General features: G+C 39.8%; 2 protein-coding genes across 8 annotated transcripts in view; one reads left to right on the forward strand and one right to left on the reverse strand.

The window, feature by feature from the left end:
* Positions 1 to 25,851, reverse strand: part of LOC308085076 (tsukushi-like) — a 147,164-nt gene that overhangs the window by 68,489 nt on the left and 52,824 nt on the right. The gene's annotated exons all lie outside the window — the stretch shown is intronic.
* Positions 18,279 to 25,851, forward strand: part of LOC308085066 (glycerophosphodiester phosphodiesterase domain-containing protein 5-like) — a 116,254-nt gene continuing 108,681 nt past the window's right edge. For 6 of the 7 annotated variants that reach the window (XM_080428106.1, XM_080428105.1, XM_080428108.1 and 3 more), the window contains exon 1: positions 18,279 to 18,732. The gene's annotated coding sequence lies outside the window, so the exon portion shown is untranslated. Of the gene's footprint in view, positions 18,738 to 25,851 lie in introns of all 7 variants that reach the window. The other variant, XM_080428107.1, reaches the window with a different exon arrangement.

Genomic DNA, 25,851 nt, shown 5'->3' on the forward strand with positions numbered 1-25,851 from the left:
TTACTACCTTATGTTATATTAACCCATTGAGACCTGAGGCCGATTCTACAAATGTCTTCTAAATCCTAACAGTTTTTTAGAAGAAAAAAAAGATGTTTCTATATCAGTGGTTCTCAAATATTTTCATGTCAAGGACCCCCAAAATGACATGCATTTGGCCGCCGACCACCATCTCAAAATATGTCGTTCCAGGGACCCCCAGAAGCTAAGATTTGAGAATATAGATATTCAAAGATTTGCAAACATTTTCAAGATTTTTCAAAAATAGCAGATCTACAAGCTCATAGCGCGGCACTGAGAGCTTGTATCTGCTATTTCTGAATGGCCAAAGTATAAAATAATGGTTTAAGACAGTGGTTACACAGACGCGTTTCCGGTTTTAATGGGTTAATAGTTATTTATTATTTTGAATATGCTGACAAAAGTCTCAAACTACCCACTAACTTGCAATTGTTCAAGGATAGTTTTGTCTCGTAAAACCTTACAGTAGCTGTCACATTATAGTATTATACAATTTTAGAGAGAATGTAAACAGTAACATTTGAAGGCAGCTGCCTGTGAGGTCATGACTCCTGTCAAACATTCCGCTGCTTCAGCAGCTTACACTCAGCCAGACGTTCTACTCTCCATACAGAGGAGTGGTTGGACTCTCCATACAGAGGAGTGGTTGGACTCTCCATACAGACTAGGAGTGGTTGGACTCTCCATACAGAGGAGTGGTTGGACTCTCCATACAGAGGAGTGGTTCGACTCTCCATACAGAGGAGTGGTTGGACACTCACTCCATACAGAGGAGTGGTTGGACACTCACTCCATACAGAGGAGTGGTTGAAAACTCCATACAGAGGAGTGGTTGTATACGTGACCATGATGATGCAAGAACTAAGAATGTTCCATTTCCTCTGTGAAATGATGTAACTTTACAAAGGATTACTGAATACAAGCCAGTGATTGCACTGGAACCCAATTATGCATGTTAAATGCACAATAAATAAAATGTAACTCACATTATATATTTTGATTAGACAAAAAGCAATGGTAATAATCATGTATTTTTATAATCATGCATTAATAATAATAACTAGTTCTTTATAAATGACTTGTGAAATACACAAGACATCGTTTAGCGACTTCCTCTGAATGTTATGAAGATATGGAGATCTATGATGTCATCACTGTGATGTCATCAGTGTGATGTCACAGTACTGAGATTATCAGTACTGCTCTGGAGGAAGTTGACCCCAGTGACACCTGGAAGAGGAGAACGTCTCGACCACACAGCTGTGCTGTTAGGAGATACTGTCTACATCAGGGGAGGGTATTAGTACCCGAGGAAGTACTGTAACATGCTTTATGCATTTGATGTTGACACCCACAGATGGTTCAAATTACAGGTTTCTGGGACTGTTCCAGAGAGGAGGGAGTACCACTCAGCCTGTGTCTTGGGGAAGGTCATGTATGTCCATGGAGGATGGAACCAGACTGGATACACTAATGACATCTACAAGTTGGACACCATCAAAATGGTCTGGGCTTTAATTGACACCAGAGGTCCTCCACCTCCAGCTACATCACGTTACTCTGCCACCATCATTGGGACAAAGATGTTTGTATTCGGGGGCCGCCATTGTGGTCAGCACAACAACACCATCAGAGTGTTTGACACAGAGACCAACAGCTGGCTGAACACACCTTCTAATCTACACAGATTCTTCCAGAAGGACGCTGGGATCATTCAGCCTTTACCTATAATGGAGAGCTGTACATACATGGTGGACACAGCAGGATCCAGACCTTCAATGATCTGTGGAAATTCAGTCCAGAGACCTTCTCCTGGAAGAAGGTTGAGCCTAAGGGCAAAGGTCAGATGTCTAATATGTGCTGTTGCATGATGGGAGATCGTATCTTCCTCTTTGGAGGTGAGGGCGAATCCACTGACCTGTATGTCTAATGGTGCGTTCACACGGGCAGATTAAAAGATACATGCTGCCATTAATTTTCAATGGAAACCATGCAGTGACATGAAGATACAAAGACATCCGACGTTTGTAGCCGTAGCTGTAGCGACAAAGATACAAAGCTACAAATTCTATTTGAGCTGGGTTCAACTTCCAGATACAAAGATACAAAGCTACAACTGTAGCTCCGATGTCCGCACGTTTGATGACGTCAGCGACCGCGTTGAGCAACACAGATACAAAGCAACACAGCGACAAAGATGCAGTGTATTTTTGTATCTTTGCATGTTTTAATCTGCCCGTGTGAACGCACCATTAGACTTGAGTCCTAGTCTGAAGACGTTATGTAAGCTAGCAGTTACTCAGTACGGTCTGGAGCAGTCAGAACTCCCACACAACATCAGGTGGGAACTGGCAGCCATGACTACCCTCCCCTCCCCTCCCCTTTCTCCCCCCTCCTCCCCTCTCCTCTCCTTTCCTCTCCTCCTCATTTCTTGGTACTGTGGCTAAAATGTATAAGAGATGTAAGAGTTGAGAGATGTACAATAGCTCTGCACACACGTCACGTCCAGCATAAACGTTATGCAAAGCCCTGCCAATCAATCAGTCAAGCTGAGGGTCTGATTGGCCTATCAGGGAATCAGTCAAGCTGAGAGTCACAAGCTGATCACTGATCAAGGTGGGGAAAGAAGCCTATAGGTATTAGCTAGAGCTCTGATTAATAGTCTGTGGCAAGTTTGGAGGCAAGTGGAGTGCTCGTGTGCTGACCAACCCCGGACGTACTTTGAAGGTATTGCCAATTAGAGTAGTAGGATAATAATAATAATAATACTAATAATAAGGGTAATAATAATAATTGTAACAATAATAATAATAATAATAATAATAATAATAATAATAATAATAATAATAATAATAATAAATACAATATATTCCTGCATTTTCTTTCAGCAATATCAGGCAAAGAATTCAATCCCAAAAAAAAATTATCATAAGAATTCAAACAGCTAAAGCATAAAAACCTATGTGAAGAAAGGTCTGCTTCTGTAGAATAAAAAGTCATTGTAATTCTCATCTTAAGTAGTTAAGGAACAGCCAGGGATCCAGAGATAGAATTAACATGCCCTCTAGTGGGAAAAGTTTCACACTTTCCTAACAAGAGGTCAGAGTCTCTTCATAGCACACAAAGTCTTAATAATTGAGGGCACACAGATTAGAGGAAGGGTTTGATTCCCCTTAATTAAAGTACTCTTGATGGCCAAAGGGAACTAATTCACAATGGCACCCAGCGCAGTGTTCTTTAAATATTAGGCTAATCCACAGAGTTAATCATTTTGTACCCTAAAGGGTCATTGTACATTTTGTTAATCACAGTCCTACAATAGTTCAACAATTTCTATTCCCATTATTAATGTTGAAATGAAGTAACATTTTCTCCTGTGCCAGTTAGATAACATTATAGAAATATAAATGGTGAATACTGATGCCAATGGCACTGAATGGCACTGTGACCAAGTCACCACTAGATGGAAGCAACACAGCAGAATAAACTAAATGTCTTTCTGCACAACAATCTTCAAATGGAAAAAAGACAGTAATGTATTTGGAAAAGGTAGGTTGTGAGAGAATTATTATCATTATTGTTATGATTTTAAACCTTTCAGGTGGATCTTCAATCTTTCAATTGAAGTAGTAGTTTAAGACTGTCAATTGAACATGCAAATTACACTATTAGATCTCCAGACCAGGATCTATAGCCTATCAGTGATGGCATCCTTCTACCTAGTATCAAGACCATCTCTCCTCTAATCCCAGACCAGGTGAGATGTGTAGGCCTACAGTGTTGGGGAGCATTAAGCTACATATAGCTGAGCTATGTAGCTTAGCTACATTTTGCTGTAGTTGAGCTACATTCATATTTGTGTACCTCGTCAAGTAATTAAGCTACTTTTTGGGTAATTATTTGAAGCTTAGCTACTCAATTTAGAAGCTACATGAAATGAATAATATTCATTTTTGATTTACCATTGGCTGCTGTGTTCTTGTACCAGATCGGAACCCCCTTTGAAATTGCAAGTCACTCATCATCATGATATTGAATTATCCACACTGTTCATTTTCACAACAGGCACTCTCATCAAGATCCCTGCTGTCCATTGTTGTATGCTGATGTATAAAATAGGTTTACAGTGGTTAGGTTAAAAATATTTTGAGGCTATTAAGCAATTTTGCTAGGGACCCCCTGGAACCCCCTCAAGGACCCCTGGGGGTCCCCAGACCCCACCCAGAAACGTCACTGCAGAGAACCATTAAAAAAATGTCTTCCATGCCAATGAATGACCTGATTTTGACTTAACATGATAAAAGCTGGCTGGGTTTCCCAAATGCCCTTTGACATTAAGACTCTAATAAAGACACTGCCAGACAGGTATTCAAACCTTGTTAAACCAGGTACCGAACAGTGGTGGATACATGCTTTATGACTGGGCCTGGAAAAATCTGTCTGAGGCCGAGTTTTTTAAGCTTATGAGTAATGATGGGTGGATGATGTCACAACATGACAATTCTTCTCACTGTCTCTGATTGTCTTTAACGCTTTGAAAGGTTCAAAGCCATCACTTTGATTTAGAAAGTGGAGAAAGTGAAGTAGAAACTAGACAAAAGTGCAGAGATGGTCATGGAAATAATAACAATAATACACTTGACTTTTAAAGCAATTTTGGAAAATGGGTTACAAATTGCTCCAGCTACGCCTTCCCTCTCAGCTTTCCTATTTACTATATTATTAAAATAAAATAAAGTTCAGAGGGATGATGACTAACCACTCTCCCTCTTTGAAAACACAGCATGTGTTCTCCATCATGTCTACTGGACTATGCATTAGTATTTTATTTATGGTAATATTATTGACCACTCATTTATGTCCTTGGCAAAAATACAGTTTGAGGAAAATGTCCATCACAAGCCCAAGGGTTGATGAGGGGTCATCTTTAGGAACACAGATGTTTGCTAAAGAAAATGTCAACCTTTTTTAAATAAAACTCAGTTGAGAGGCATATTTCTGCTGGCAAGTGACTTTTTTTGTAGGATATTATATTTTGTTTCATGTACATTCTCAATTTAACACTGGGGGGGGGGGGGGGGGGTAGCTGAGAAACTTTTTCTATGTAGCTGTAGCTTTACAAGCTACATTCCTCCAGGGGTAGAAATTTAGCTTAATCAAGCTACTGCCATGGTGAACTACTTGTAGTTTTACAAGCTACGCTTTCAAAGTAGCTTCCTCAACACTGGATGTGTATGTGTGGGACTCCACTGTGCACTGTGTGCAGGTGTGTTGTAGGCCCTAATGTTTTCCCCCTTACTGTGTTCCGCCAGGTGGAAAAAGTAGTACTTTTTGCCAGACCCAAGGGGTCGGGCTTACATGAGGCTTTGTATCTGTTTTCTCCATACATGGTATGTCACTTTGTCCCCCGGCCCCAGCCCAAAAACGAACTATTCATGACATCATTATTATGTCACATAGGACTTCATTCTGGGTCTGGCAGAACCAGGTCTCCTGGTCTTGTTTTTTTACTGCAATCTAGAAGTAGGGGAGAGCAGTGTGACTGGTTGTCACACGGGTTGGTTGTCACAGTGCTTATTACAGCCAAACTAGAGGGCACTGTTTCACCATGTTGATATCATTAATGTTACATAACATCAGCATCATTTCTACCTGGGAATTTGTTTTCAGACATCAAAGACATTGATGTGAGATGAGATTTTGTATTTTTTAGGTGTCCGAGTAACTTTTTCTTTTTGGTGTTGGTTTTGTAATAAACATTTTGTAGGACATTAGACATTTAAAAACAAATCACTTGTTAGAAAGAGGAAGTCAAAACTTATTGTGTGTCTCTAGCTTTTTTTAATCACATTTTTAAATCACATCCCGTTGATTAACTATAGGGACAACCAACCCTGTGCACTGTGACAAGCTACCCCGCTATGGGGTTGGTTGTCACAATGTGTCAACGTGACTTTGATGGCTCATAACTTCCTGATAGAATAAGTTATACGGAAAAAGGTTATACACATTTCAAGCCAAGACCTTAAGCTTCCTTCTAATGTAGGAGTGATTATCATCAGATGTGTTGTTGATGAGCAATTCAAGTCAGAGTAAAAAGTGTGACAACCATCCCCGCTCTCTCTGTTACAAGTAAAAGTCCGGAATTCAAAATGTACTTGAGTAAAGTACAAAAGTATTGGTACAAAAGTATTGGTATAAAAATTTACTTAAAGTACCAAAAGTAGAAAGTACTCGAATGTCCCACTTCACAAGTTTTCAAATGTGTAAAATGTCTAAAATTCTTTTGAAAATAGCAGATCTACAAGCTCACTGCGACGCATTGTGAGCTGGTAGAGCAGCTATTTTCAAATGGCCATGTATATAGGGCTGAAGCGGTTAATGTATGTTTTGTAATAATAATCAAAATCTACAAGGTAACTAGTAACTAAAGTTTTCAAATAATTGTAGTGGAGTAGAAGTAAAAATATTGAAAATTGGAAATACTTTAGTAAAGTAAAAGTACCTCAAAATTATTCTTATGTACAGTACTTGAGTAAATGTACTAAGTTACTTTACACCACTGTGTTCCGCTATTATTGATAACTATTAGTTGGTGAGCATTTTGTGGTTCACACTCTCACTAAATAGCAGAGGGTTGCCATTGCACTGCTTGGGTTAAACTATTTTTTTCTATGTTGCAGGTAACATAATTTGCTGCACCCTCTCTTTTTTCTCTCAGGAATATGTTAAATCATGATTACTAAGTGATCTGTATTAGTTAGAACTGGGTCGCTAGCTCACCGTTTATTCGCTTTTCGCATTGGGTGGGTTTTTAACAATGTGGCCTATCAAGAATAGGGTTTCTATTTTTGTAGCTACTGTATGTATCTCTGTTCCCAGTCAAGTAGACCAATCCCAGCGCAGCTTACACCGCCACATGCATAGCCTACAGCGAACCAGACAGCTCAGCTGACACTGCTATGCCAATCACAGCTCAGCAATGTTACCTTACAAAGCTAGGGTTAGCACATTACCTATAGGTGAGGGGCGGCGTGAGGAAGCCCCCTTAACCGGACCATCTCGCCCCCTCAGTCAAGACTGTCAGTTAAAGAACCAAACCTTGGTACTTTTCATTTAATAGCGTTTCGGCGTCAAGCCTTCCTCAGGGTGTTAAGAAAGAAAAAAAACGTGGACGCGCCCCGTACTTACGCAGCCCCCTCACCATCAATACTGCAGTATAAATACTCTGTTACAAGTAAATGTCTGGAAATCAAAATTTACATGAATAAAAGTATAAGTATTGGCATGCCAGTATTGGCATATACTTAAAGTACCAAAAGTAAAAGTACTCATTGTGCAGAATGTCCCATTTCACAAGTTCAAAATGTACAAAAAAATCTTTTGAAAATAGCAGATCTACAAGCTCACAATGTGTCGCATCACGACGCATTGTGAGCTTGTGGATCGGCTATTTTCAAATGGCCGAAATGTATATAGGGCTGAAGTGGTTAATGTATGTTTTGTGATAATAATCTAAATCAGCAAAGTAACTAGTAACTAAAGTTGTCAAATAATTGTAGTGGAGTAAAAGTACAACATTTGCCTCTGCGATGTAGAGGAGTAGAAGTAAAAGTATTGGAAATGGGAAATACTTCAGTAAAGTAAAAATTCCTCAAAAGTGTACTTAAGTACAGTACTTGAGTAAAACAATCTTCACGTCTAAAGGTGAAGGAAAGGCCGCACACTCATAGCCACGATGCAGGATCATTTATTGATACCAATGTTTCAACCTGGAAAGGTCTTCTTCAGGGGTTTCACCGAAAGAAGACCTTTCTAGGTCGAAAAGTTGGTATCAATAAATTATCCTGTATCGATTCGTGGCCATGAGTGTGTGGCCTTTTCTTCACTTTTAGACGTATTTACCAAGGTCAGCAGCACCTCATTAATGCTGGTGTGGTGTGCGCCCTTCTCCTGTTTGTTTACCAAACAATCTTCTCAACATCAGCGAGGGTTCCAGCCTGGTCCTTCTTTTGATTGATTGAATACTTTATTAACACGTTGCAAACAGTACAACAGGTTCAATTATGCACGTGATACTGAAAGGATAACAGAAGGTCCTTCTGCTAGATGCATCCCAGAGGAAGACAATTCCTCAACTGTGTGCATCACATAAATCCAGTGGTGTAAAGTAACTAAGTACCTTTACTCAAGTACTGTACTTAAGTACAGTTTTGAGGTATTTTTTTTTACTTTACTACTCCACTACATCTCAGAGCCAAATATTATAGCCTACTTTTACTCCACTACAATTCTTTGAAAACTTCAGTTAATAGTTACTTTGTAGATTTTTATTATTATTACAAAAATACAGTACCCACATTTCAGCCATTTGAAAATAGCAGATCTACAAGCTCACAATGTGTCACGATGCGACGCATTGTCATCTTGAAGATCTGCTATTTTCAAAATATTTTTTATACATTTGAAAACTTGTGGTGCACCGTTCTACTTTTGGTACTTTAAAGGTAGGGTAAGTGATTTGCTTTGGTTAAAATAACTGTTAAATAGCTCTATATTCTAATAGTACTCATTGCTATAGAGTGTTTGTTCAGTATTAGGTGTCTCCTTGTCTCTCCACCTCTTTATTAAACAGAAAATGCATTTTCGTTTCAGTTTCAGTTTCATTTCCAATTTTATCCAACCAGGACAGAGAACTCAATCAGGATACAGATTAAACAAGTGAAATTGGAAGTGATGACACTAAGAAATGAGCAGACAAAATTGGAACTGGAACACTATACAAATTAAGCTTAAAAATTGGTACTTTCTCCTGATTGGCTGAGATTTTGACACCTACCGAAAAATGTATTTTCTGTTTATTAAAGAGCTGGAGACACGGGGAGACTCCTGCTACTGAACAAACACTCTATAGCAATGATTACTATCAGAATATAGTATTTTTACCTTTTAACAAAATACTTTTTGTTTTAACCAAAAAATATCACTTACCCTACCTTTAGGTACATTTTGATAAAAAATACTTTTGTACTTTTACTAAAGTAAATTTTGAGTTCTGGACTTTTACTTGTAACAGAGTATTTCTACATTGCAGTTGATACTTTTACGTACAAAATGTGAGTACTTTTTCCACCACTGCATAAATTACTCGGGAGGCACAAGAGAGTCCTAACATCTAATAAGACACAGGGACAGGTATCGTAGTAAAAGGGTGGAAAAAGCAGACTTTGTGACCAATGAGCATGTTATGTGAATTAGATGTTAGGCATCACACATATTTGGATCTGGGGTTTGGTTACTCTTTAACTGGGGTCCCATTGTGATATGTTGTCATGGGGACGAGAATTCCAAGCATCTCCCACTATTAGTGCTAGCCTGGCATTGGCCTGACTGATAACGTGGATTCACTCTCACGTTCCTCCCCGGAGGGGACGTTATCAGTCTGGCCAATGCCAGGCTAGATTAGTGCCACCTTGGTATATCAACCGCTTGAACTCCAGCATCCATATCCTAGGGGGAGCATTATCCAAACATAGCAGATCTACAAGCTCACTGTGAACCTGTAGATCTGCTATTTTTGGTGAGATAGATTTGGTGTAGAATAGGCAGAAACAACCGTCCAAGTACAGAGCCAACTCAGGTCCAGTTTACTAAGTCTAGACCAGTGGTTCTCAACTTGTGGGTCAGGAGCCCCAGGGGGATCCCCACATGATATGGGGGGGGGGGGAGTGAAGTGACAATTTAAGGACTTTTAACACTTTTTTAATACCTCAAAAAGAATGAAAGAAAGAAAGAAAGAAATGAAATGAAAAAAGCCCATTACTGAATCAAAAGTAAAAGTCAACAAACTATACTATAAAAAATGGTAAAAACAGTTACAAATTGTCAAATTATGTGTTCCCGGTCTTAAACGGGTTACGTTTAAGACCGGGAACACATAAGAAAGAGGCAAAAAAAATGAAAATAGGCATTCTACAAGCTTGTAGATCGCCTATTTTCCACAATATTTATCTGTGGAACCTAGTCCAACTAAATGTAATGCCTCAACTCCTACAATTCCGTGACAATTCCCTGACAAGTGCTTGTCAGGGTGGGGGGAGTTCAAATGTGATTATTTTGGGGGGTGGGGGTCCACAGTTCAAATATGATTATTTTGGGGGGTGGGGGGTCCACAGTTTAAATATGATTATTTTGGGGGGCCTGAAAAGGTTGAGAACCACTGGTCTAGACTAGAGGGTTTAAGTGGGTTCACACATTTCTCACCCTTATCCTCCTTATGACCTTACCCACACAGTGACCATCTCCTCAGTGGTAGGTATAGACCCCTGCAGGTAATCCCCTCTCCCTGGCTGTGTTGGCCTTTTGCTTTGCAATGAATTGACAATGAAACTACCAAATGGAGCTGTTGACTATCGCCCCCCTGTGGAGAGTGGAGCAGGGGGTCTAGGGTGTGGGTTCAGTGTCATCTGGGACGACTGGGAAATGTCACAGGAAGTCTCTCCATGTGAATACTCTCCCTCCTTTGCTTCACCTCACTAGACAGACAGACAGACAGACAGACAGACAGACAGACAGACAGACAGACAGACAGACAGACAGACAGACAGACAGACAGACAGACAGACAGACAGACAGACAGACAGACAGACAGACAGACAGACAGACAGACAGACAGACAGACAGACAGACAGACAGACAGACAGACAGACAGACAGACAGACAGACAGACAGACAGACAGACACACACACACACACACACAGAGGTGGGCAAATCTAAACAAATATGTTTTGTCTGCCAGTTTTAGTGTCAACAAAACCATGTTGACGTTTTTAGTTTGCATGGCTTCACTGTCAAATGTGCTGTCAAATGATGAAAATTAACATGTTTGTGATTGTGGCACAATGTGAGATTTTATTATACTTTTTTTATTTATTTTTTATTTTTATCCCACGATTTTGTAACCCATTTTTTACCCAGGGCCAATGCCAAAGCCTAAGCTTGTAATCCTGGGTGCTACTCTCTCCCTCTGGGGAGAGCCCCAAACTTCAATGTGTGAGGAGTGAGTAGGCCGCTTCTTATCACCTGACAGGGGGGAGTTTTCCTGGTAGGATGTAGCGCGTGGTGATGATGCGGAGGAGAGAACACGCCCCCAGCGCCCACAGCGTCCGCGGCGGGAATCGAAACCAGGACTTTCTAGCTGTGAGGTGACAGCGCTACCAACTGCGCCACCATAAGTATTAGTCACAGCATTGTCAAATGTTACGATGACTTCTATTACCAAATTATTTTTACACAAATACTGTCATGTACTGTATGCCCCGATGAGATATCAGGAAGGTATGAAGGTATGAAAAGATATACCTACAGTACTACCATATACATACCTGTCTCATTTCTTGACATAATTGAGAATTCAAGATTCAAGAAGGTTTATTTGTGACTCACTCATACAAGTATACCATGCAGTGAAATGTTGGTCTGACATGCTCGGTAGACTGTGCAACAATAAAGAAATAATACAAAAAAGTATTTAAAAAACAAGAGTGACACAAGGGAATCAGTGAATTAAAACAAGTACAAACTTAGCAGCAATAGTAATACAGTGAAATGGGTGTAAAGTAAAATATGTCAGTGTACATGTGCATGTGTAGAAGAATTCAAAAATAAACGTATTTGTATGCAAAGAAAAGCACAGCTGAACCGGAAATCGTGACAAGGAGGAGATCCCTTGGTGGAAACATGATGTTCCATTATTTTTAGGACTTACCCCCGGTGCTGTTTTATGGTGAGAGAGATTTGGATGAAGGCACACATACACACACACACGCACGCACGCACACACACACACACACACACACACACACACACACACACACACACACACACACACACACACACACACACACACACACACACACACACACACACACACACACACACACACACACACACACACACACACACACACACACACACACACACACACACACACACACACACACCTGTACACACATTATCATGGCTGGATCTCCATCAGAATGACCTAAATGTATTTTCAGCAGCAACCATTTCCTTGAAAAAGGAATTTGAACACTGTTTGCGACACATATTCCTCATACAAGATGAGAATGTGCTTCCAACGCTAAAATCCACTTTCATGAAACAGATCTTTTAACGATTAAAACAACTGAAAATAATAGTATTATGTTATTTTTATAAACTTTTGATTAGCCTGTGTCATTTGTCTGCATATATTGCGGTTATGTCATTATATGAGCGCACATTTTCATGTTGATAGTTTGTTTTATGAAAGTGGGAAGTCCACTTGCCTTTGCGATTTTCTTTACTGACAGTTTGGAAAGATGTTCTAGACCATTGGTTCTCAAAGTGGGGTACCAGGGGTCCCCAGCAAAATGTGTTAATAAAGCGTCACAATCATTAAACCCCTTTATCCATATACTTTAGCTATTAAAAAATAACAGATCTACAAGCTCATAGCGTGGCACCGAGTGCCGCGCTATGAGCTTGTAGATCTGCTAATTTTTTTTAAGAACCTTTGAATATATTTATTCTTAAAGCGAACATTTGTAACTCAAATCTTTGCTTCTGGGGGACCCTGGAAAATATTTTTGAGATGGGGGTCCGCGGCCAAATACATATCATTTTGGGGGTTCTTGACATGAAAAAGTTTGAGAACTACTGTTCTACACAATGTAGGGCAGGCTACATAACAAAATCCTCAGTGTTAAAGCAGCACTATGTAACTTTCCTCTTCTACCCCGGATTTGAACCCTGCGCAAGTCCTGAACTTTTTACCATTGAGCTAATAGAGCCTGCCTGTTTGCTCAGTTGATACATTGAATCTTATTCAAATTCGTGTCAGATCCTATGTCTAGGTGAGACATGACCTTTGACACGATCTAAATGTCTCAATAGAAGAGCAGGGAGACAAAGTACAACCACCCCAATTGTACAGGTTATATTATATTATAGCCATTTTTCAACACTGGAGTCGCAGGGATTTGCCCAACACAGTAGCTTCACCTGTCAAAAACACTGGAAAGATATTGCATTTGACTCTTGTTAGTGACGTTCGGTGGCTGTGACCAAAGGATTTTCAGGTTTTTGAAATGGTCTTGGGAAAGATGCCAAACTACAACAAGTGCATTAGTGAAATAACTGAAAATGTTGTGAGCCAAACAGCAGTTAGTTACTTAGATTTGTTTATTGGTGTGATGTGTATTTCATCCAACAGGAACAATACAGTATCATACATCGGAGTGAGCTATGTCTCTGAAGCATTTAATTGTCAGAAGCAGGATAAATTCGAAATTCTCTTGAGGGCAGTTTGTTCAAGTAGTAGCCTACTGACGACATACAAGCTGTCTGGTGATTATGAGTGCATTGTGAGTTCTTGTGACAAAACTCAATGCTGTTTCATAAGATGTGGATCATGTCAATATAGGCTGAGGTCACAATGTTTGACCTTTGAACAAAATCATGTACTGTAGGCTACATAGAACATGTGACTCTTGTATTGAGTAGCATCAAATGTATTGCTTAAACATAGCTTTTTTGTAGATTCCATGATGTTGAGAAATACTGAGCAGAAGGCTTTTCTTCTATGATGCACAATGATAGGGAAGGCCAGGATGTAAACTTCCAGAAAGGTAAAGGTCAAAATGATCCACATTGAGATATTATAAGTGGGAAAAGATTGAGTTGCATCTATCGCATTGCCATGTGGACAGAAGACATACATTTATTCAGATGTTGTTATCAGGTGTTATAGGCTAATCACAAACCAATAGGCCTACTGTCTAATCTGAATATGTATATGTTTTCATGCCAATAAAGCCCTTTGAATTGAATTGAAAGAGAGAGAGAGAGAGAGGGGGGGAGGGTCTCCACATATTACAAACAACCCATAAAATAACCCAACACCCAACAGACTGACTTGTGTTAAATAATTTAACGGTCTCTATTATTCAATGATATTCTGCTTCAATTGTGCCAATAACTGTGTGTGTGTGTGTGTGTGTGTGTGTGTGTGTGTGTGTGTGTGTGTGTGTGTGTGTGTGTGTGTGTGTGTGTGTGTGTGTGTGTGTGTGTGTGTGTGTGTGTGTGTGTGTGTGTGTGTGTGTGTGTGTGTGTGTGTGTGTGTGTGTGTGTGTGTGTGTGTGTGTGTGTGTGTGTGTGTGTGTGTGTGGACAAGTCTTGTTGCTCTGCCTCCGTGAAGTTAGTGCCCTGTATGATGAAAACATGAATACAAATGCTATCATTCTTGTGCCACATTGTGCCGTACATTTTATAATTTGTGCTGGTAACATTTTTGAGATATTTAAGTTATATGTTTATGAGCTTTGCTGAGCCTTGCATCCCCCATGTTTTGGATCAAAAATCGATGTCTCATTCTTTAGTGCTTTTTGTGCTCTAATTTCTGCCGTTGAAATTGTGTGTGTTCTTTTTTAATAGAAATATTTGTTTACATTTAAAAGAAGGTATTTAAATGCACCCCCCATTTTTGGGTCCAAATTGAACAAAAATTGTCTCTATAGTACCATTGGTTCTCAAAGTGACCCCAGGGGTCCAGCAAAATTTGTTGATACAGCATCCCAATAATTATAACCACTTTATCCATTTATACGTTGGCTATTCAAAAATAGCAGATCTACAAGCTTGCAGAGCTGCGAGCTTGTAGATCTGCTATTTTTTAACATTTTTTAAAACATCTTGACAGCGTTGTGGAAAATGTTGAATCATTTAACATTTTTTCAACACAAATCTTCTCTTCTGGGGGTCTCTGGCACAAAACATTATCAGATGGGGGTCCATGGCCAAATATTTATCACTTTAGGGGTCCTTGATACAAAAAGAGAACCACTGCACTATACCATTGGTTTAGTAGGGGGTACTAAGCACAAAAAATGGCCAAATCGTTACGCGGCGGATAAAAGCATGAAATTTGATACAGATGTCCCTTGGGTCATCCTAAAACATCCTAGAAGGGGTGCCCAAAAAAATCTCAAACAGGAAGTGAGTTATGGACAAAATTCAAAATGGCCACCTAAACTGTTGACCGTTGACTCAAAAGATACCGAAATAATCTCCAAAAAGCATAAAATTTGGCACATATGTCCCTTGGGTCATCCTAAGACATCCTAGAAGGGGTGCCCAAAGGAATCTGAAACAGGAAGTGAGTTATGGACTAAATTGAAAATGGCCGCCTAGTGTTGTCGAATGACTCAAAAGACAACTAAAGAATCTCATAAAAGCATACAATTTGGCACACATGTCCTTTTGGTCATCCTAAGACATCCTAGAAGAGGTGCCCAAAAAAATCTTAAGCAGGAACTGAGTTATTGACAAAATTGAAAATGGCCGCCTACAGTGTTATCCATTGACTCAAAAGACAACTAAAGAATCTCATAAAAGCATACAATTTGGCATACATGTCCCTTGGGTCATCCCAAGACATCCCAGAAGGGGTGCCCAGAAAAATCTTAAACAGGAAGTGAGTCATTGACAAAATTGAAAATGACCGTCTACAGTGTTGTCGATTGACTCAAAAGACAACTAAAGAATCTCATAAAAGCATACAATTTGGCATACATGTCCCTTGGGTCATCATAAGACATCCTAGAAGGGGTGCCTGAAATTTTCTGAAACAGGAAGTGAGTTATTGACTAAATTGAAAATGGCCGTGTACAGTGTTGACAGACGATGCAAAAGACACTCATAAAAAATAATCTCATATAAAAGCATGAAATTTGGTACAAATGTCCCTTGGGTGATCTGAATGCATCCTAAGGGGTGCCAACATTTTTTTTAATAGTCTCTCAATGGAAAACACTCCTCCCACACGGGCTGCACTGCTACAATATTCAAATCGAGCAGCCAATCTGGCATTTGGTCCAGAAGCCTGAAAGCTATGCAATCTCTACCATCTCCTGACAAATATGGATGGATTAAAGTCGCTGATTCGTGGACACCTTTATGGACACTCTTGCCAGAGGCTGCTTAAGTTTGTAGAGAACTCAAGTGTGGCTGCAAAGCTGAGCCCTTCTGTTCGAGAAAGTGTAGATGCCGGGATGCTGGGTTACCTTGCAGAGCATTATGCCAATGTGCTGGTAATTGCGAAATGGCACACATGAATACATGTACTAGTTACTAAACACTAATCACAAAAAAACAGTAATGATCAAGAAGAAAATGCATGAGAAGATAGAGTGTAAAACAAGCAAGAAGATGTAGAGTGCAAAATAAATAAGATGCAGAGAGTAAAATAAGAATATGCAGAGTAAGATAAGATGCAGAGTAAAATAAATAAGAATATGCAGAGAGTTAGATAAATAAAGAAGATTCAAAGAGTACAATAAAAAAATAATGCAGAAAGTAAAATGAATAAGTGATGTAGAAATGAAAACAGAAGGTAGACTACAAAATACGGCAGGTTATGCACTGCATAACCTGTCGTATTGAGTCTGCATAATATGCAGACTGCCATGGTCAACTGTTTAAACAGCCATTTAGAATTTCTTCAACATGGTCCCTTCCTAAAAAGTTTAATAAACAAGCAAATAAATAACCTCTTCTAGGATATATTAAGAAGCACTCAATGTACGTACCAAATTATACACTTTTATGACGTCCCTTTATGTTTTCTTTTGTGTCAACTGCTTTAGGCGGTCACTTCCTGTTTAAAATCTTTTTGGGCACCCCTTGTAGGATGCGTTCAGATCACCCAAGGGACATTTGTACCACATTTCATGCTTTTATGAGATTCTTTAGGTATCTTGCATCATCTTTCAACACTGTAGGCGGCCATTTTCAATTTAGTCAATAACTCACTTCCTGTTTCAGATTATTTTGGGCACCCCTTCTAGGATGTGTTAGGATGACCCAAGGGACATATGTGCCAAATTGTATGCTTTTTGGAGATTCTGTAGGCTTTTTGAGTCAATCGCCAGCACTGTAGGCGGCCATTTTCAATTTAGTCAATAACTCACTTCCTGTTGAAGACTTTTTTGGGCACCCCTTCTAGGATGTCTTAGGATGACCCAAGGGACATGTGTGACACATTTTATACTTTTTGGAGATTCTTTAGTTGTCTTTTGAGTCAATCGACAACACTAGGCGGCCATTTTCAATTTGGTCAATAACTCACTTCCTGTTGCAGAATTTTTTGGGCACCCCTTCTAGGATGTCTTAGGATGACCCAAGGGACATGTGTGCCACATTTTATGCTTTTTGGAGATTATTTTGGTGTCTTTTGAGTCAACGGTCAACAGTTTAGGTGGCCATTTTGGATTTTGTCCATAACTCACTTCCTGTTTAAGATTTTTTTGGGCACCCCTTCTAGGATGTTTTAGGATGACCCAAGGGACATCTGTATCAAATTTCATGCTTTTATCCGCCGCGTAACGATTTTTCACTTAGTACCCCCTACTAGTTCTCAAAGTGGGGTCCTGGGACCCCCAGGGTTCCTTAAAGGAGTTCCAGGGGGTCCCCAGCTAAATGATGGATAGTTCGGAACAAAATGGACCCGTATGGGTCTGTAACTCTGAGAGTGTACAAATGTACACTCTCAGTGTCAATATAAATTGGGGTCCCAGAGATAGAAATGCTATTAAAAGGGGGTCCGTACCTAATGCATGTCAAACTCTCAAAAATATTCTCTTATGGGGGTCCCTGGCATATCTTTTCAAATGGGGGTCCGCAGGCTAATAAGTGTCAATTTGGGGGTACTTGACATGAAAAGTTTGCACTTTACTGTATGATCCGTACCTAATGCATGTCAAACTCTCAAAAATATTCTCTTATGGGGGTCCCTGGCATATCTTTTCAAATGGGGGTCCGCAGGCTAATAAGTGTCAATTTGGGGGTACTTGACATGAAAAGTTTGCACTTTACTGTATGATTATTATTATTTTGCTCTATACTGTGTGATTATATTTTTTTTGCTCTATACTGTGTGATACATTTATTTTTTTGCTCTATATACTGTATATATATATATATATATATATATATATATATATATTTGCTCTATACTGTATGATTTATTATTATGTTTTGCTCTATACTGTATGATTATTTTTTTTTGCTCTATACTGTATGATTTATTTATTTTTGCTCTGTACAGTATGCTGACTGCTTGGTTACGCTCTCACACTGTACAAGAGGACACCTAACTCCTCCTACTGCTCTTCCGACTGAATGACTCGCCCGGTGTTCACACATACACACACACACACTCACTCACACACACGGCATGCTGGCTTTCTACAGGGACAGCGCTGAAGCGGACGTAAAACCTTGGGACTACTAAAGTGAACAACATGACACAGAACAATTAGATCAAAGCTGCATACAGCCCTGTAGCTATACGGAACTTTTCATCATTTACTGGAAAAAAGAAGAAGAAGAGAGAAACCGTATTCCTCCCATCAGCCTAGTCTAGTACTCGTCCTTGACAGGACGGTACGGTGGGTCTCTGTTGTTTTTCGTTGTTTGTTGGGGCTGTTTTGGCTACACAGCGTTTTGATCACATCGTTTCCAGACCACCCACCCGTTTAACTACCTTTACGGTGCAGTTTGAGGACGATTTGTGTGAGGGTGGACTAGTTCTCTGTTCTGAGGAGAGGATCACAACTTAAACGGGACCCCGGGCGTTGGAAGAGATAGAAGTGGAAGAAGCCTTCGGACAGGTGAGGTGAGTGTTATGGATGTGTGGATACCTTAGTTTATACATAATCGTAGAGAGTAACGTGTTTTTTTACGTTTTCATTGGTACAGGTTGTATTAGCCTTGGATGAAGACTATCATAGATGTATTATTTTTTTCGATTTTGACATTTTTTATATCTAAGATAGTCTTGGCTAGCAACCCCCCAGTACGTTCTGCACTTTCATCAGTAAAGCCCGTACTTCTCCGTACATGTACAAAAAAAATATATAAGGTCTTACTCGGTTGCCCCAAATGCGCTTCGGAGTCTTTGTATTAGTCCGTATTTTTCAGTAATGAAGTGTTTTAATCCCGTCTGTGCCGGGATTCTGTCGGAAGGTCCCCGTATACCTCAATCGGCGGTAGTGACGGGGCGCATCCGGTGAACGCCGGTATTACACAATGTAAACAGGAAGTAAACGAAGGGGGGTAAATGGCGTTTGGCCACAGACAGGATTAAAGCGCATATTAATTTAAAAATACGGACTAATACATTGCACAAAGATTCCGCAGCGCTGTTTAACATTCGGGGAAACCGGGTAAGCACGTTATATATTTATTTTGTACGTGGACGGAGAAGTACGGGCTGTACCAGTAAAAGTACAGGACGCACAGGGGGGTGCTAGCCAAGACTATCGTATATATTATAAAAATGTCAACATTGATACAAAAATACATCTATGATAGTCTTGATCCAAGGCTAAGGTTGCATAGCGTTAAGGCAGTGTCTATGTTGTGTCCATTAGGCTAATATAAACCGTATTCGTCCGTTTAGTAGAGGCTCGCGTTACATCACGTTACTTCTCTCAGGTCTCGTCGTGTAACATTACAGGCTCAAGAAAATAAGCAGTCAGCAGGACACGCCCATGATGTGGACCGTGGCTTTCATGTAGGCGTCTCCTCCCTTTGAGGACATTTGTTTAATTTGCATACAGTATTTTACTATGTATCTCCCACGTGCCCTGTCACTGTGCCTCCTATGTCTATTTAACCGCAAGCAACTCTTAGATTCAATTTTTTATATCTGGAATCAAGAGTTGCAATGCCAACCATTGACAGCCCATACATCCAAACAGAAAAGTCCTGTCTTAAAATGGATAGTTAACCCCCAAAAATACTTTTTGTCTCCAGCATGGCGAGGGAGTATGTTTTGCACCCTGTCCGTCCGTCTTTCTGTCTGTGAACAGCTAATCTCTGGCACAGTTTTCACATGGGCCTGTTATAGCACCACCAGGTGGCCGATTCTACCTGACCTGGCGGAGACCTGTGCTCCGAGGAGCACTTTTTCTAGTTTTCTATGGAATAGTCACCCCATGGAGACATGAATTCATATATATTTTTTAGCTTTTGTCCCATTCCTTAGCCAATAATTTGATGACAAAAAAAAATCATGTCATGGGGTGACTAATCGATAGACAATTTTGGGGGTGAACTATCACTTTAAACTCACCAACATTGCGGCTGTACGGAAAGCTTGAATTATCCTCTTTCTATCTGCAAAGTTTTTGTTTCATAAAAATCCATCGAAGACATGTTATTGTTATGAGCTACTTTCTGTCAATAAATTCCGTACAGGTGAAAATTGTGTCAGAGTTTGGAAGCGCTCGTTTTCAATAACGCAACGTCCTGCTGCCTCCTGCATTATGTGACATTTAGAAACAGGTGGTACACAGGACCATTGAGTGATTTCCACTCAATGATTTTTATGAATGCAGATAGAAAGAGGATAATTCAAGCTTTCCGTACAGCTGCAATGTTGGTGAGTTCAACGTTGTTTAATTCAATACAATCAGATAGGACCTTTCTGTTTGGATGTATGGGCTGTCAAGGGTTGGTATTGCAACTCTAGATTCCAGATATTAAAAATAAAATCTAAGAGTTGCTTGCGGCTAATAACTATTATCATATCAGAAGGAATGGTCGTTTGATTCATCAGTCTGGCTGCTTTGTATTGTAGGCTACTCCTAGTAACCTACACAGGCTGCTGAGTCAATATGGGTTACCCCCACATAATATGTGTAGCCCACTGGACATGCATTTGATGATGGAAATTGTATTGTGTGCTCTGTCATGTGCACCACCACTCATAAGCCCCATCGATTAGGATTTTCATGAATTTATAATGCCACTGGATTTTTGTTCACTCTACCCATGGTTGAGCAACTTGAGCCTCTGGGAACTTCCCAGTTCTTTCCCATTTTTCCCAGAGGCTGGGAACTGGGAAGTGGTTGAATACTGTAAATATCTCCTTGTATTTTCATGGCTATTTAAATAAAGTGTCAGAAATTGCATCTACTCAGAACATTCCATGTGTGAATCCCCATATAACTTGTCTGGCCTTCTGTTGCTCTCTTGTTTTGATCTCCTTCCCACTTGCCCCCCACCCCCTCTTCTTCTCCCCCCCCCCCCTCTTCTTTCTATGGAAACTAACGTTGCGATGGGAACGATGTACAAAAACGAATTTCACCCACTTTTTTACCTTGTAAACCTGTGATGTGACAATAAAACTGATTCTGATTCATATACACAATACAATCTGTCATTTAACTCAGAAAGTGTACAGGACAGGTACATTGGAACACATCTATTTGAATAATTTGGCTATTTAACAACTTTCAACCGAAAATAGCAGCTATACACACACTCGGAACCCTTGTAGATCATTGTGCGATGGCATTTAATAGAGATTAAGGGGTTAAGGCATTTGCCACTCATTCACAGCAGTTTACGAGTGATTTGGTAACATAGATATTTTTGTAGTTAGTAGAGTTTCCGTGTCTGTTCTATTTATTTAGTTTTTTATTTATAGGCAGTGGTTCTAGGGTTACAAGCCATTCTCTCTGACTACTTTGCCACTTGTTTTTGACAATGCTATAGAGCAAGTGGATGATGTGAACAACATGTTGATCAAGTGCACTGCAAAATCCTGAGGGTTCATTAACTCAGAATGAAAATTGACCCTTAAATGGATCGTTAACGTTTTTACTCAGTCAAACTAACACTCACTGGCAACTGTGCCAGTATCCTGCACACCACAGTGCACAGTGTCGTTTTGGTGACAGAAGTGGTCAAATGCACACTTCACAAAATACAATGGCTCTTTGACTGGAACTAAGCAAATGTAGTTGTTTTTCTATTGCATTAATAAAGAGACTGATGAAGAATTTAATTTATAGAGTCAGATGATTTATCTAAAGGTAGGGATTTACTTTGGTTAAAATAAGTGTTAAATAGATCTATATTCTGATAGTACTCATTGCTTTAGAGTGTTTGTTCAGTAAAAGGAGTCTCCATGTCTCTCCAGCTCTTTATTAAACATAAAATGCATTTTCAGTGCTGTCTCCTGATTGGCTTGAATGTTGTCACCTACCTGAAAATGTACTATATTCTGTTTACTAAAGAGCTGGAGAGACCCCTGTGACCGAACAAACGCTCTGTAGCAATGATTAGTATCACAATATAGTACTTGAACCTTTTTAACAAAAACATTTTTGGTAAAATGTTTACCAAAAAATATCACTTGCCCTACCTTTTAGAGATAGAAACATTTTTGTGCTGTTGTTACTTAGGGTTGAAGTGAAATGTTTTGAGGTTGGCAAGAATACATGTTAGGAAGAGAGTATTGCAATATTCAAATTTGAAGAGAAGTGACAGGTCTGATCAAGATACAATGTTTAATTATAAACTTGAATTAAAAGGTAGGTCACAATCTGGCCTTCGGGAAAGTCTATTAGCGAGCTATATTTGTTCTTTCACAACGGGATATGATTGACTTGAACTGGGAAGAATTCAGTGGAATGCACCTGTGTCCACAAGACTAATCCTCTTACTGGTCACTTTTCACACACACACACACACACACACACACACACACACACAGACACACACACACACACACACACACACACAGACACAGACACAGAGAGACACACACACACACACACACCGTTGAGATTACCTGGGTCCTTGACAACGAGTCGGCTCATTCTGTCATGAACTCGCTCTCAAAGGCACCAGAAAATCTCTGCCAGCCAACGTGTTGTAAACGACATGTTTTACGTAGGCTGGCAGAGATTTTTCAGTGAGGGTGAGCGCTGAGGGCACCGAATGTGATTGGGGATATTTTCACGTCGTCTCTCTAGAACGACGTGATTCACGTTAAATATCGGTGATGTTGCTCTTAGTTTAAGTGTCTGTGCTCAGAACTTTTTGTGGTATTAAATTAGCTGATTTACTTTCCCTACACTTCACTCATAGTCTCATGCACAGATAAACTAAAATAGTCACAACAACATTTAGCAGTGCTTCTGCTAAGGGCCGTTTGCCAGTATCTACATATAGCATTAACATCTTTTATTGATTTTGTTGTATTTTCCAGGCTTTGTGCTGACATGCAGCTTAGCACATTATATTTGTCCAAGAATATTAAGCTTATACCTGCCTTCTTTAAGTACTCCTCAGGGGATCAACTAACTAACCGACTGAAGAACGCTATTCCTCTGTTAAACATGCCAGATTTTAGTTGTCAGCATGTGCTTAAGAGAGAGACAAATGTCTACAGCTGTGAAACCGGTCCTCTTGCATGTAGGATCGTGGATCACCATTAACGTAAATAAGAGGCCACAGCATGATAGAATTATCCAAAATAACACATGGGTCCGGAAGACTGACTGTCAGGAATGGTCTGTTATTATTTCCTGTCCCGTGGGAGTGTCTCTCCCTCTGTCTTTACCCTTCCAAAGCACCCATCTACCATGCCCACCATCCGTAAGGACACCGGACCTGTATCCTCCAAACAATGAGTAACATGAGTGTGCCAAACCACACCACTGTATCTACCACTAGCAGACAAAGAACACAGAGGGGGGTCTGGACCACTGCAAGTCAACACTATTTGGAACATAATATTTACATTTCAGCTATTTAACCTACAGTAGAAGATAACATACAAGATATGCACACATATTTATGGCTTGTAGCAGATGCTTTCATGGTCCTCAGTGATGTAATTGGAATCAGAATAAATTAGTCAAGTGCCTGCCAAGGTCAAAGCTAATGCCAACAAAAGATGATAAAATAGAGAAATGCGTAGTACAAAAAAATATATAGGGCTGCAACTCTCTATTTTCTTGGTGGTTACTATCGATCTACTGTATAATCTAGAAATAATTTCTAAGAATCAGACACAAAATAAATCCCACATGATTAATAATGTTATTATTAATCATTAATCGTTAATGTTACTGTACCTTCCCCTTGTGCGTGAAGCTGAACTTTCCTCTTCTAGCCTGGATTTAAACCCCGGTCTCCTGCACAAGGGCTGACATTTTTACCACTGAGCTAATGAAGCCTGCCTGCTTGTTCAGGGGACAAATAGAAGTTTGACTTTCAGGTCAAAATGCATGTCTAACCAGAAACAGGATCGTGGCAAAGGTTGTGTCCAACCTAGACAGGATATAAATGTCTCAATAGAAGAGCAGGGAGACCAAATACTACCACCCCGATTGTATAAGTTATATTGTATCAACATACCCTACCATACTGATTAGACAAAATTGCATTTTATTCACAGAAAAAGTTACGTAATACAACTTTAACTAACATGATTATTGTTTATATGATAAGCTTACAAGCTTGTATTGCACACCATATACACAGCATTACAGCATTACAAATTAATTATTGTGCAGCCCTAAAACAGTACAATGTACAATAGAAAGTGTTCAAATACTTGTGCACAGTGCACCTCTGTCTTTAATAGAGAAATAGGAAATTACTCTGCAAGCTAATTGATAGCAATACGCTCTTATGAACATCAGAAGGCATGGCATGTTGCCTTTGTTAGTTTGGAACTTGAGCACTCTTCAAAGACAAGCATTCAGACAAAGTGCTCCTTTCTGATAGTAGGTAACAGTACCTCCCTTGCTCTAGAACGGGGTGTCTTGTGTTCCTTTCCTTCTGGAAGGAAAAGACAGTGTGGGAATATTCCCACCATACTGGGTATCAAAGCCACTGGTCAGTAACCGTAACAGGTCAGTTTCCACAATTGTCAACCAATCTACAACATATACTTTGTTTTGCTGCAGTTGAAAATGTTCTAGAGTAGACATTAATATCAGATGCATTAAGTGCAATAAAACAATTTCTTCCCCATCAAAGCCAACAATAATGAATTGTAATCATAAGGGGGCACGGTGGCGCAGTCTGTAGATAAATAGCCCTCGGCACTGTTAGTCTGGCCCTGCTCGGTTGTGATTGGATTTCCCTGGCCCCGAAGTTATGGGGCACCAATCAGGGCCCAGTATGCAAATATTTGGCAGAGGCATTTTTTTTATTCGCCCCTTGGAAATGCAGGTTCCACACAGAGATTCCAGACTCATTTGTTTTATATTTGTATTTTTTGAAATAACGTAATTTTATATATTTGGGGCTCTGATCGGGCTGAAACCATGCCCAAATCTGAAGTCATACGTCAGACACATCATAGACGGCTGCCACGCCGTTCCCATGTGGACCTCGAGACCCACATGATGGAGTTCATCTCGGAAGTGTTTTTGTCTGACCTCTCTGCTGCTGTCTGTGTCACTGTGTCTTTTGCTGTTCCTCAGTAAGGGCTAACAGAAAATTTGATTAATGACAGGCAAAGCTGTCTCTTAATCCATTAAGACCAGGAACGCATCTGTGTGTCATTTTTAGATTTCTTTGGCTATTCAAAAATAGCAGTAGATCTGCTATTTTTTTGGAAAAATCGTGGAAAATCTGTGCAAATCATTGAATATATATTTTTTAAAGCAAACATTTGTAACTCAAATTTTTGCTTCTGGGGGATTCTACAATGTCTTCTAAATCCTAATTTTTAGAAAAAACTTATGTTGCTGTAAGTGGTTCTCAAACGTTTTCATGTCAAGGACCACCCAAAATGATCGTGATATATATTACAGTAAGGAGGTACAGTAACATTAACGATTGGCCGTGCACCCCCAACTCAACATATTTTGTGCCAGGGACCCCCAGAAGTTGTAAAATGAGTAAAAAAATGTTCGCTTAAAAATATATATCTCACGATTTTCCCCGATTTTTCAAAAATACTGTAGCAGATCTAC

This window comes from Gymnoscopelus braueri (genome assembly GCF_963280865.1).
Source record: "Gymnoscopelus braueri genome assembly, chromosome: 5".
NCBI lineage: Eukaryota > Metazoa > Chordata > Actinopteri > Myctophiformes > Myctophidae > Gymnoscopelus > Gymnoscopelus braueri.